Below are 9,982 nucleotides of genomic sequence, written 5' to 3'. Positions count from 1 at the left end.
AAAGTGACTACAAAAAGACACAAATGACCAAAAAAGACACAAAATGACCAAAAAAAGACACAAAATGACTAAAAAAAGACAAAAAAGTGATAAAAAAAAGACACAAAATGACCAAAAAAAGACACAAAATGACCAAGAAAGACACAAATTGACCACAAAATTGTTTTAAAAAAAAAGACACAAAATGACCAAAAAAAGACACAAAATTACCAAAAAAGACACAAATTGACCACAAAATGATTTTAAAAAAAGACACAAAATGACTATAAAAAGACACAAAATGACTAAAAAAAGAAAAAATGACTAAAAAAGACACAAATTGACCAAAAAAAAGGAAACAAAATTACCAAAAAAAGACACAAAATTACCAAAAAAAAGACACAAAATTACCAAAAAACACACAAAATTACCACAAAAAAAAAAATAAAACACATGAACACTTTAACACAGTGGAGACAGAGCTGACTTCCAAAATGATTTAGCGACCCCCAGAAATCATCTCTCGACCCCAACTGGGGTCCCGACCTCAAAGTTGAGAATAGCTGGTCTAGAGCAGTAGTTCTCAACCTTTTTGAGTCGCGACCCCCAATTTAACATGCATGTTGGCCGTGAACCCCGCTCACTGAACAGAATCTCACACGCACAGTTCAGATCATATAAACTCAGTTGATACGATGAATTTTGGACAAATAATGAAGCAGACAACAACTAAAACATCTCTCTGTCTGTGCATTTATATATTATTTTTTCTATTTTATTGTTGCTTTTAATCTAAGTCCTTTGCTATCAGTTTAAAGGTCCATTCTGACCTCCTGAGTGTGTAACAGTCAGCTTCAAGCCAGAGACTCCTTGGAGAGTAATAACTTGATACTTTGGGATTTGTCAGAAAAGACACAAAATTACCCAAAAAAGAATCCAATTGACCACAAAATGATTAAAAAAAGACACAAAATGGCCAAAAAGTTACATAAAATTGAGCAAGAAAGGACTCAAATTGACCACAAAATGACAAAAAATGACCAGAAAAATACACAAATTGACCAAAAAAGACACAAAATGACCAAGAAAAGACACAAAGTGACCAAAAAAGACACAAAATGACCAAAAAAGACACAAAATGACTAAAAAAAAGACACAAAATGACCAAAAAAAGGAAACAAAATGACCAAAAAATACACAAATTGACCACAAAATGACCAAAAAAGACACAAAATGACAAAAAAAGACACACAAAATTACCAAATTTGATCATTTTGTGGTCAATTAGTGTCTTTTTTGGTCATTTTGGTTCCGTTTTTTGGTCATTTTGTTTCTTTTTTGGGTGATCTGAACTGTGCGTGATTCTGTTCAGTGAGCGGGGGTCGCGGACAACATGCATGTTAAATTGGGGGTCGCGACTCAAAAAGGTTTAGAACTACTGCTTTAGTTAAACTGAAGAATTCAATGTTTGTTTCAAGCTGTTCCCAGCTTGGTCTAAACAGGGCCAGCCAAGGCTGTCTGTGTCTATGTTATCAGTATTTAGTCTAAACCTCTCTCTCTCTCTCTCTGAGAAATGATTTAGCATTAAATACAATTACCAATACAATTAATTCTCCTTGTACAAGTTAATTCATAAAATATCTCATTGTGAGCCATCAGTCTCCTAGCTCTCCCAGTATTTGAGTCAAGCATCTACAACACTTTCATGGCATCAACACTGCATAAGGCAGTGGTGGACAAAGTATACAACTCCAGTACTTAAGTCAAAGTGTCAAATATAACTTCAATACAAATTAAAGCTTTTCAAATTTTAACTTGAGCAAAAGGACTGAGTAATTGTTTTTCCAATAAACATAAGTACCCCAAAGTGCATTTTCTTGTTAATGGCTATGCATTGTTGTATTGTTACCGAACTTAATGCCTCTGAACGACTAACTAAATGCAATGACTGGCTCGCATAACTTGTAGTATGTAGAAGTATGGATATTGAAGTATTGGCTTTTTACTAGCAAAGGTTTTACTTACATATAAAAGTACTCACAGAAAAAAGCGTAGTAGTTGTACCTTGAACAATCTCCAAGTTATCTTCACTTTGCTGTGTGTGTGTGTGTGTGTGTGTGTGTGTGTGTGTGTGTGTGGGTGTGTGTGTGTGTGTGTGTGTGTGTGGGTGTGTGCAGACAAATTACATAGTGCTTTGGCTATTGTTGGCTATGAGTGAACCTAACCAAACTCGTTTAGCAGAATTTGGGGTTATCTGCTTTTGATGTTTTGTTGTTGATAAGGAGAGAACTGCCTGTCACATTATCAGAATTTGGATCTAAAACAATGATTTTGCTCTAATAAACGCATTTCAACTTCATTTCAAATTCAAAATGACTTTATTTATCCCTGAGGGGAAATTAATAGGGCTGGGCGATATGGACCAAAAGTCATATCCCGATATATTTAGGCTGAATATATAATATATTTTTAGCACAAATTGAGAGCAAATGTTCAACCAAATGTTCTTGTGACTCCAGTCACTGAAGGCTTTTGTCAGATCCCTATATTCAGATTCCTGTCCATTCCTGATACACGCCACAATAGCAGTGTCGTCGGAGTATTTCTGGACGTGACAGGACTCAGAGTTGTATTTGATGTCCGCTGTGTACAGTGTGAACAGGAGTGGAGCCAGAACAGTGCCTTGTGGAGCCCCTGTGCTGCTCATTAATGTACCAGAAACACAGTTCCCCAACCTGACATACTGTGGTCTTCCTGTCAGGTAATCTGTGATCCAGGAGATATCTACTTACTTATCTACTGTAAGTGGAACTACCACAGGAGCAGCTCTGAGTACTGAGGTATTCACTGGCTGAAGGGGGGCTTGAACCTGCAGAAATCTCTAATCATTTCCTTAGTCTTTGAGGTGTTCAGTAGGAGATAATTCTTGTTACTCCAGTCACTGAAGGCTTTTATCAGATTCCTATATTCAGATTCCTGTCCATTCCTGATAAACGCCACAATAGCAGTTTGACGCAAAGTAACGAGTCAGCAGTGGCCAAACAAGGACAGAACCATCAAGGAGAGGCCCCACGTTTTATGCATGATGCTTTCCCACTCATTGGAATTTAATTGATCCTCAATGGAGATGTATGGCAAATTACACGAAAAAGAAAGACTCATACTGCAAGCCTGGCTAAAAATAGATACTGACTAAAAATGTCACCATAAAAGTATACATGCAGTTCTTTTATACCCTAAACTATGGAAGAAATATCCTATGTTTAAGAGCTTAGATTTTCAGTTTAAGAGCATTATTTTATATTATTCCTTTTCAGTGACACAGCTGAGATGTATATAGCAGTAGAATAAGCGGTGGACTGTCACCCAGGAGAGTGGGGCTCGTGTCCTGTGTGAAAACCATAGACCATAAAAAAGGTAAAAACATATGTAAATTACTTTTTGATATATATATTTAATATAAGAGGATTAATAAACATAAAAGGCATAAACACAAGTGTGCACATATCTTTGTGTTTGAGACTTAAATTAGCTAATAGAATAGAATTACTTATTAAAATAGCTATAGTATATTCTTTGTTATAATCGGATAATAGGATCTTTGCAAAAATGATGAGCGTTAAATGGCAAATTATTATGACACATAAGGTTTTAGAGGCATTACAACACTTTGGTTTAGGTGGTCTTAACTACAGCAGTCTACCTGTGTCTCACCATGGTGCTCATACAGATGTATATTTGTGCAGAATATCAGTTCATAATGGCGAACACTGAGTATAGAGCTGGGAAATGTTTTTGGGATGAGCCATAAGGACTGAGCAAGGGTCATAGTGAGATAACCTGTAATGAGAGGTTAACAATGTAGTATATGTGTATATTTTTTTATATAACAATTCATTTTATTTATGGCCGGCTTTCTGAAAACTCAAGGTCACCTTACAAAATCAACAATAAAACACTCAGTCCATCAAACAAGCAGCCATAAAAGCAGGCAATAAAACGACATACAAATACTAATAAAACTACATAATTATACTGATAATAACAAAGAGAATGGTGGGGTCATTTAAGTGAAAGCAGATGCAATTAAAGGGAGTCTAAAAAAGATGGTTTTCAGGCGTGATTTGAAGGTGGTTATGGAAGTGGATGTAGTGTTGGATGTAATAAGGCAGAGAGTTCCAGAGGTGGAGGGCTGAGCGACTGAAAGATCTCGACCCCATGGTGACCAGACGGGCAGGTGAGAGGAACGGGAACGGGTGGGTGTCTTGATATGGAGAAGCTCGGTGAGATACTGAGGGGCAAGATTGTTGATGGCCTTTGAAATTAAATTAACTGACTCCATCACAAAATCCTCACCTATTTCTCTGCGCCGATCGTTTGATGGGGAATGATGAGCAGGAGACGTCAGAGTTCTGAGTTTAACTTCATTTTATTACAATACGTCAAGAAATGTGCAGTTACAGAGTCTCTGGGTTCAAACTACAAACTACCCTCCTGGAGCCAGACCCGGGAGGAGAGCACACAGGTGAGCATCTGGTGGCCGGGCTTTTGTCCATGGGGCCCAGAAAAAGCCTCATGGATCCGCCGGCCTGTGGGCCCACCCCCCGCAGAGTAGGGCATAGGGGTCGGGTGCAGTGTGAGTCAGGCAGCAGGCGAAGGCGGGTACCTGGGCGTGCTGGCCCCCGGCTCCAGCGGCTAGCTCTGGGGACGTGGAACGTCACCTCGTTGGCGGGAAGGAGCCCGAGCTTGTCCGGGAGGTGGAGCGTTACCAGCTAGAAATAGTTGGGCTCACCTCCACACATAGCGTGGGCTCTGGAACCAAACTCCTGGAGAGAGGCTGGACTCTCTCCTTTTCCAGAGTTGCCCAGGGTGAGAGGCGCCATCGCGAGGAGAAGGTCTCTGACTGTTGTCTGTGCCTATGCACCGAACAGCAGTTCAGAGTACCCAGCCTTTTTGGAGTCTCTGGATGGTGTCCTGGAAGGGGTACCGTCTGGAGACTCTATAGTTGTTCTGGGAGACTTCAACGCTCACGTGGGTAACGATGATGGTACCTGGAGGGGGGTGATTGGGAGGAACGGCCTGCCCGATCTGAAACTGAGTGGTGTTTTGTTATTGGACTTCTGTGCTAGTCACGGTTTGTCCATAACGAACACCATGTTCGAACATAGAGTTGCTCATAAGTGTACCTGGTACCAGAGCACTGTAGGCCAAAGATCGATGATCGATTTTATTATCGTATCATCAGATCTGCGGCCGCATGTTCTGGACATTCGGGTGAAGAGAGGAGCAGAGCTGTCAACTGATCACCACCTGGTGGTGAGTTGGATCAGGTGGCGGGGGAGGCTGCTAGACAGACCTGGCAAACCCAAACGTATGGTGAGGGTGAACTGGGAACGTCTAGCAGAGGCCCCTGTCCGCAGGGTCTTCAACTCACACCTCCGGAAGAATTTCTCCAGCATCCCGCGTGAGGTTGGGGACATGGAGTCCGAATGGGCCATGTTCAAAGCCTCAATTGTTGATGCGGCTGGTAGGAGCTGTGGCCTGAAGGCCGTCGGTGCCTGTCGTGGCAGCAACCCAAGAACCCGCTGGTGGACACCAGCGGTGAGGGATGCCGTCAAGCTGAAGAAGGAGGCCTTTCAGTCCCTGCTGGCTGAGGGGTCTCCGGAAGCAGCAGACAGGTACCGTTCGGCCAGAAGGGCTGCAGCTGCGGCAGTTGCTGAAGCAAAAACTTGGGTATGGGAGGAATTCGGGGAGGCCATGGAGGAGGACTTTCGGTCGGCTTCAAAGAGGTTCTGGAAAACCGTCGGGCGACTCAGGAAGGGCAAGCAGGGCTTGGCCCAAGCTGTACTCAGTGGGGGCGGAGACCTGCTGACCCGACCTGTGGATGTCATCAGACGGTGGAAAGAGCACCTTGAGGAACTCCTTAATCCAGCCAACACATCCTCTGTGGAGGAGGCAGAGTATGAAGACTCTTCAGAATCTACACAAAACTATCAAAACAAAGACAAGAAAATATGATGAAGCATATCTGGCCCCTGGCTTCACCAATGATGGGTAATAAAGAGAGACCACAGTGTGTTGTGTGTCTCAGAATATTAGCTTCTGACAGTAAGAAGCCAAACAAGTTAAGCCACTTCGAGAGTTCACATCCCGAACACAAAGAGAAGCCCATTGAGTTCTTCAGACAAAAACTAGTCAACTGTTGTGCAAACAGAGTTGTTTTACTAAAGTAGCTTCTGTGCCTGTAAATGCTCAACTCGCCTCCTACAAAGTAGTATACAGTAGTTGCTCAGTGTAAAAAGCAGCACACGTTATAAGTATCTAGGTGTATACCTGGATAATAAGTTGGACTGGTCCCTAAACACAGACGCTCTCTACAAAAAGGGGCGGAGCCGCCTCTTTTTCTTCTTGAAGCTCAGATCTCTGGACCTGGATCTCTGTGTAGTGCGATGCTGCAGATGTTTTATCAGTCTGTGGTGGTAGTGTGTTGTTTTATGCTGCAGTCTGCTGGGGAGGCAGCATCACACACAGAGATGATCAGACTGGTCTAAAGAGCTGGTTCTGTGGTTGGAGCCAGGTTGGACACACTGGAGGAGGTGGTGGAGACAGGCACTGTCAAGATGTTCGAGGCCATCCTGAAATACCAGATCATCTGCTACACAAAACCTTTATGGACTAAAAATACAGCAATGGACGGCTCCTCTCTCTCTGCTGCAGGACGGAGAGATTCAAAAGATCCTCCTCTCCTACAGCCATCAGACTGTCTCATTCTAACTGATGATTCTAAATGATATGATATCCTTCAGTAGCAGAGGAAAGAAAGAGGAAGAGGAGAAAAAATGCCAAGATTAAAGTATGTTTGCATGTTTTTTTAAGTAAAAAATAATAAACCAGATGACACTTTTACAGTAAATACAATGCTTTACCATTCGGATTGTTGTGTAAATCAACCCCAAGTCACTCTTCTAGTTGAATGTGATACATTTTTAGATTAAAAACCATATGTGACACCCTGGACATTATTCATTCATTGGTATTATTTATGTAATTAACTGGGCCACCCCCATAAATGTGTGAAGACATATCAGGCTGACAATAGGACAATGTAACAACTCTGCCAGAGGGCAATGGGTTTATAGTAGGTGTGTGAATGATCAACAATCAATATTATTGGCAGAAATAGAGGGCCCCATAATTGAATTTTGCTTAGGGCCCCATGGAGGCTTGGGCCGGCACTGAGTGAGAGTGAGGCTTTTTTTTAAAAAAAATCTAAATATTCAAATATTTACTATTATGATAAACTAGGGGGGAATTGTTTGGCCCAGACTTTGGAAGGCTTTTCACAATTCAGAATTATTTTATACCCACAGCTATCAATGTGCAATATATTGACTGTTTATTTTACCAGCTGTTCATAATTATTAACCTTGAATATACCTTTTGATCATGAGCACTTAATACACAATAAGGCAATGGACATTGAAAACAAAGTCTGCCAAACTTTTTTTAAACTCTTTTATTTTCATTTTCTTTCCCCAAAAAAACTTTTCAAGACTGTGTAGGAACCCTGTTACTGTTTTTAAGTATTTAAACTTGCTTAAGTCTTGCTTCGAGTTTGTATTTGAGAGCAGCACTCCACAGAATCATCATGACATCAAAATCTGATCAAACATGGTCCTGATAAACCTTTCTAGTGTACAGGGATGCACTGACTGTGGAATTCTGGGCTGATAAAGATGTTTAAAAAACAGATAATGTTTATTATTGTTGCTGTTATTACCCCTTTTGTGTCAGGGGAACAAATAAATCTTTGTTATAAAAAATGACGGGAAAAAAATGGAAAAATGTCTGACTGCCAATAATCAACACACAAACATTTGGTCATTGCAAAATGAATGCCATACATCTGATTAAAGCCCAACCAAAATAGATAGCAGCCTATAAAAGACGTTTATACTTAAAAAATCTGTGGCATACATTTTTCCTATATGTGCCAATATGAATACTTCCTTTACAGAATATACAGGTGCATCTCAATAAATTAGAATATGATGAAAAGTCCATTTCCAGTAGTTCAAGTCAAACAGCCCCAACCAAGTATTGAGTCATATAGATCAGTAGTTCTCAACCTTTTTGAGTCGCGACCCCCAATTTAACATGCACCACTCACTGGACAGAATCTCACACGCACAGTTCAGATCACCCAAAAAAAGAAACAAAATGACCAAAAAAAGAAACAAAATGACCAAAAAAGACACAAAATGACTAAAAAAAAGTACACAAAATGACCAAAAAAAGGCACAAAATGACCAAAAAAAGGCACAAAACGACCAAAAAAAGACACAAAATGACCAAAAAAGGCACAAAACGACCAAAATCGACCTCGGGACCCCAAGGTTGAGAACAGCTGATATAGATGACATACTTTTCCATATTAAACATACTTTTTAAAATTGGTCTTTTGTAATATTAAACATTTTTTGAGACAGTGAATTTTAGGTCTTCGTTAAATGTAAGCCATAATCATTATAATTAGAAGAAATTAAATAAATTGAGACATGAAATGTTTCATTCTGTGTGTAATGGATCTATATAATGTGTAATTTCCACTTTTTGAATTGAATTACTGACATAACTAAACTTTTCTATGATATTCTAATTTAATGAGATGCACCTGTATATTCAATCATTCAAACCATGATTTATACAACTTTTTTTTTCATAAAAACATGATTTTTTTCATGGCTTTTGACAGTATTTTGAATCTAATATAATAACAAAATAAAATCAAAGCTTTGAAATTTGCCGATGTTCAGATTTATGTCTTGCAAATATATCTAAATTACTGCATATTTAACGAGTTCACGCCTCATTTGCATCTCTAAACATAAAATGTCAGAAAACTTGTAATGCAATGTTTGTATTTACACTAAGACAAACATTGTCTTAGTGTAAATAATCTGTCTTTCTGTGTGTAATGGATCTATATAATGTGTTATTTCCACTTTTTGAATTGAATTACTGACATAAATAAACTTTCTATGATATTCTAATTCATTGAGATGCTCCTGTATAATCTAGAAAAAATGATTTGTGTGATTTAGGTCCCTTTCACAACCCAAGTCTGTTTGATTCATCCAAATCAGACGTTACATTTGGTTTATTTTGTATTTAGTCTGGTTTTGCTTTCACAGTGAATTTAAGTGGACCAAATAAAATAAAAAGATCTGGAGGGCTGGAAATCTACTCGCATGATTACTTCTTATTGATTGAAAAGTTGCCGGTGAAAAATGTAAACACAGAAATAAACAAAGCAACATGGAACTGAGCACAAACTGAGTATGTTTGACTCATTTTAACTACTTAATATAAGGTTTAATAAAAATAAAAAAATAAGTCAAATCACTTTAAATGTATTTTTTATGTTAAATATTGATGTGAAAAGTAACTAAAGCGGTCAGCTAAATGTAGTGGAGTAAAAAGTACAATATTTGTCTCAAAATGTAGTGAAGTATAAGTATAAAGTTACATAAAATGGAAATACTCAAGTAAAGTACAAGTACCTCAAAATGATACTTAAGTACAGTACTTGAGTGAATGTACTTAGTTACTTTCCACCACTGGTCAACAATGTGTTAATTCATTATTTCCGACATGTTTCGATCAGACAGCTGAAGAATCAGAGAAGAGCCTTGATGCTCCTACAACCATCTACTTCTACCTCAAAAGGTAAATATTAAGTTATTTTGGGCAATATGTTAATAATTCTGCAATGACAAATTAGCTTTAGCTCAGTGGTAGCCCACAGAATGAGAATGAAGGACACAAATTTCATCTTTATGCTATTATCTGCGTTTTGGCTCATTTCCTCTAATCTGGTCGGATTACATTCCCAGTGCAGTCAAACTGCACTTTAGCTATATTTATTTCGCTATTTCTTTTATTTTAGGGCTGCAACTAACGATTATTTTTATTATCTATTAATCTGTCGACTATTTAAACG

This window comes from Centropristis striata, chromosome 5, assembly GCF_030273125.1.
Source record: "Centropristis striata isolate RG_2023a ecotype Rhode Island chromosome 5, C.striata_1.0, whole genome shotgun sequence".
Taxonomy (NCBI): domain Eukaryota; kingdom Metazoa; phylum Chordata; class Actinopteri; order Perciformes; family Serranidae; genus Centropristis; species Centropristis striata.
Note: the sequence above shows the minus strand (reverse complement) of the source record.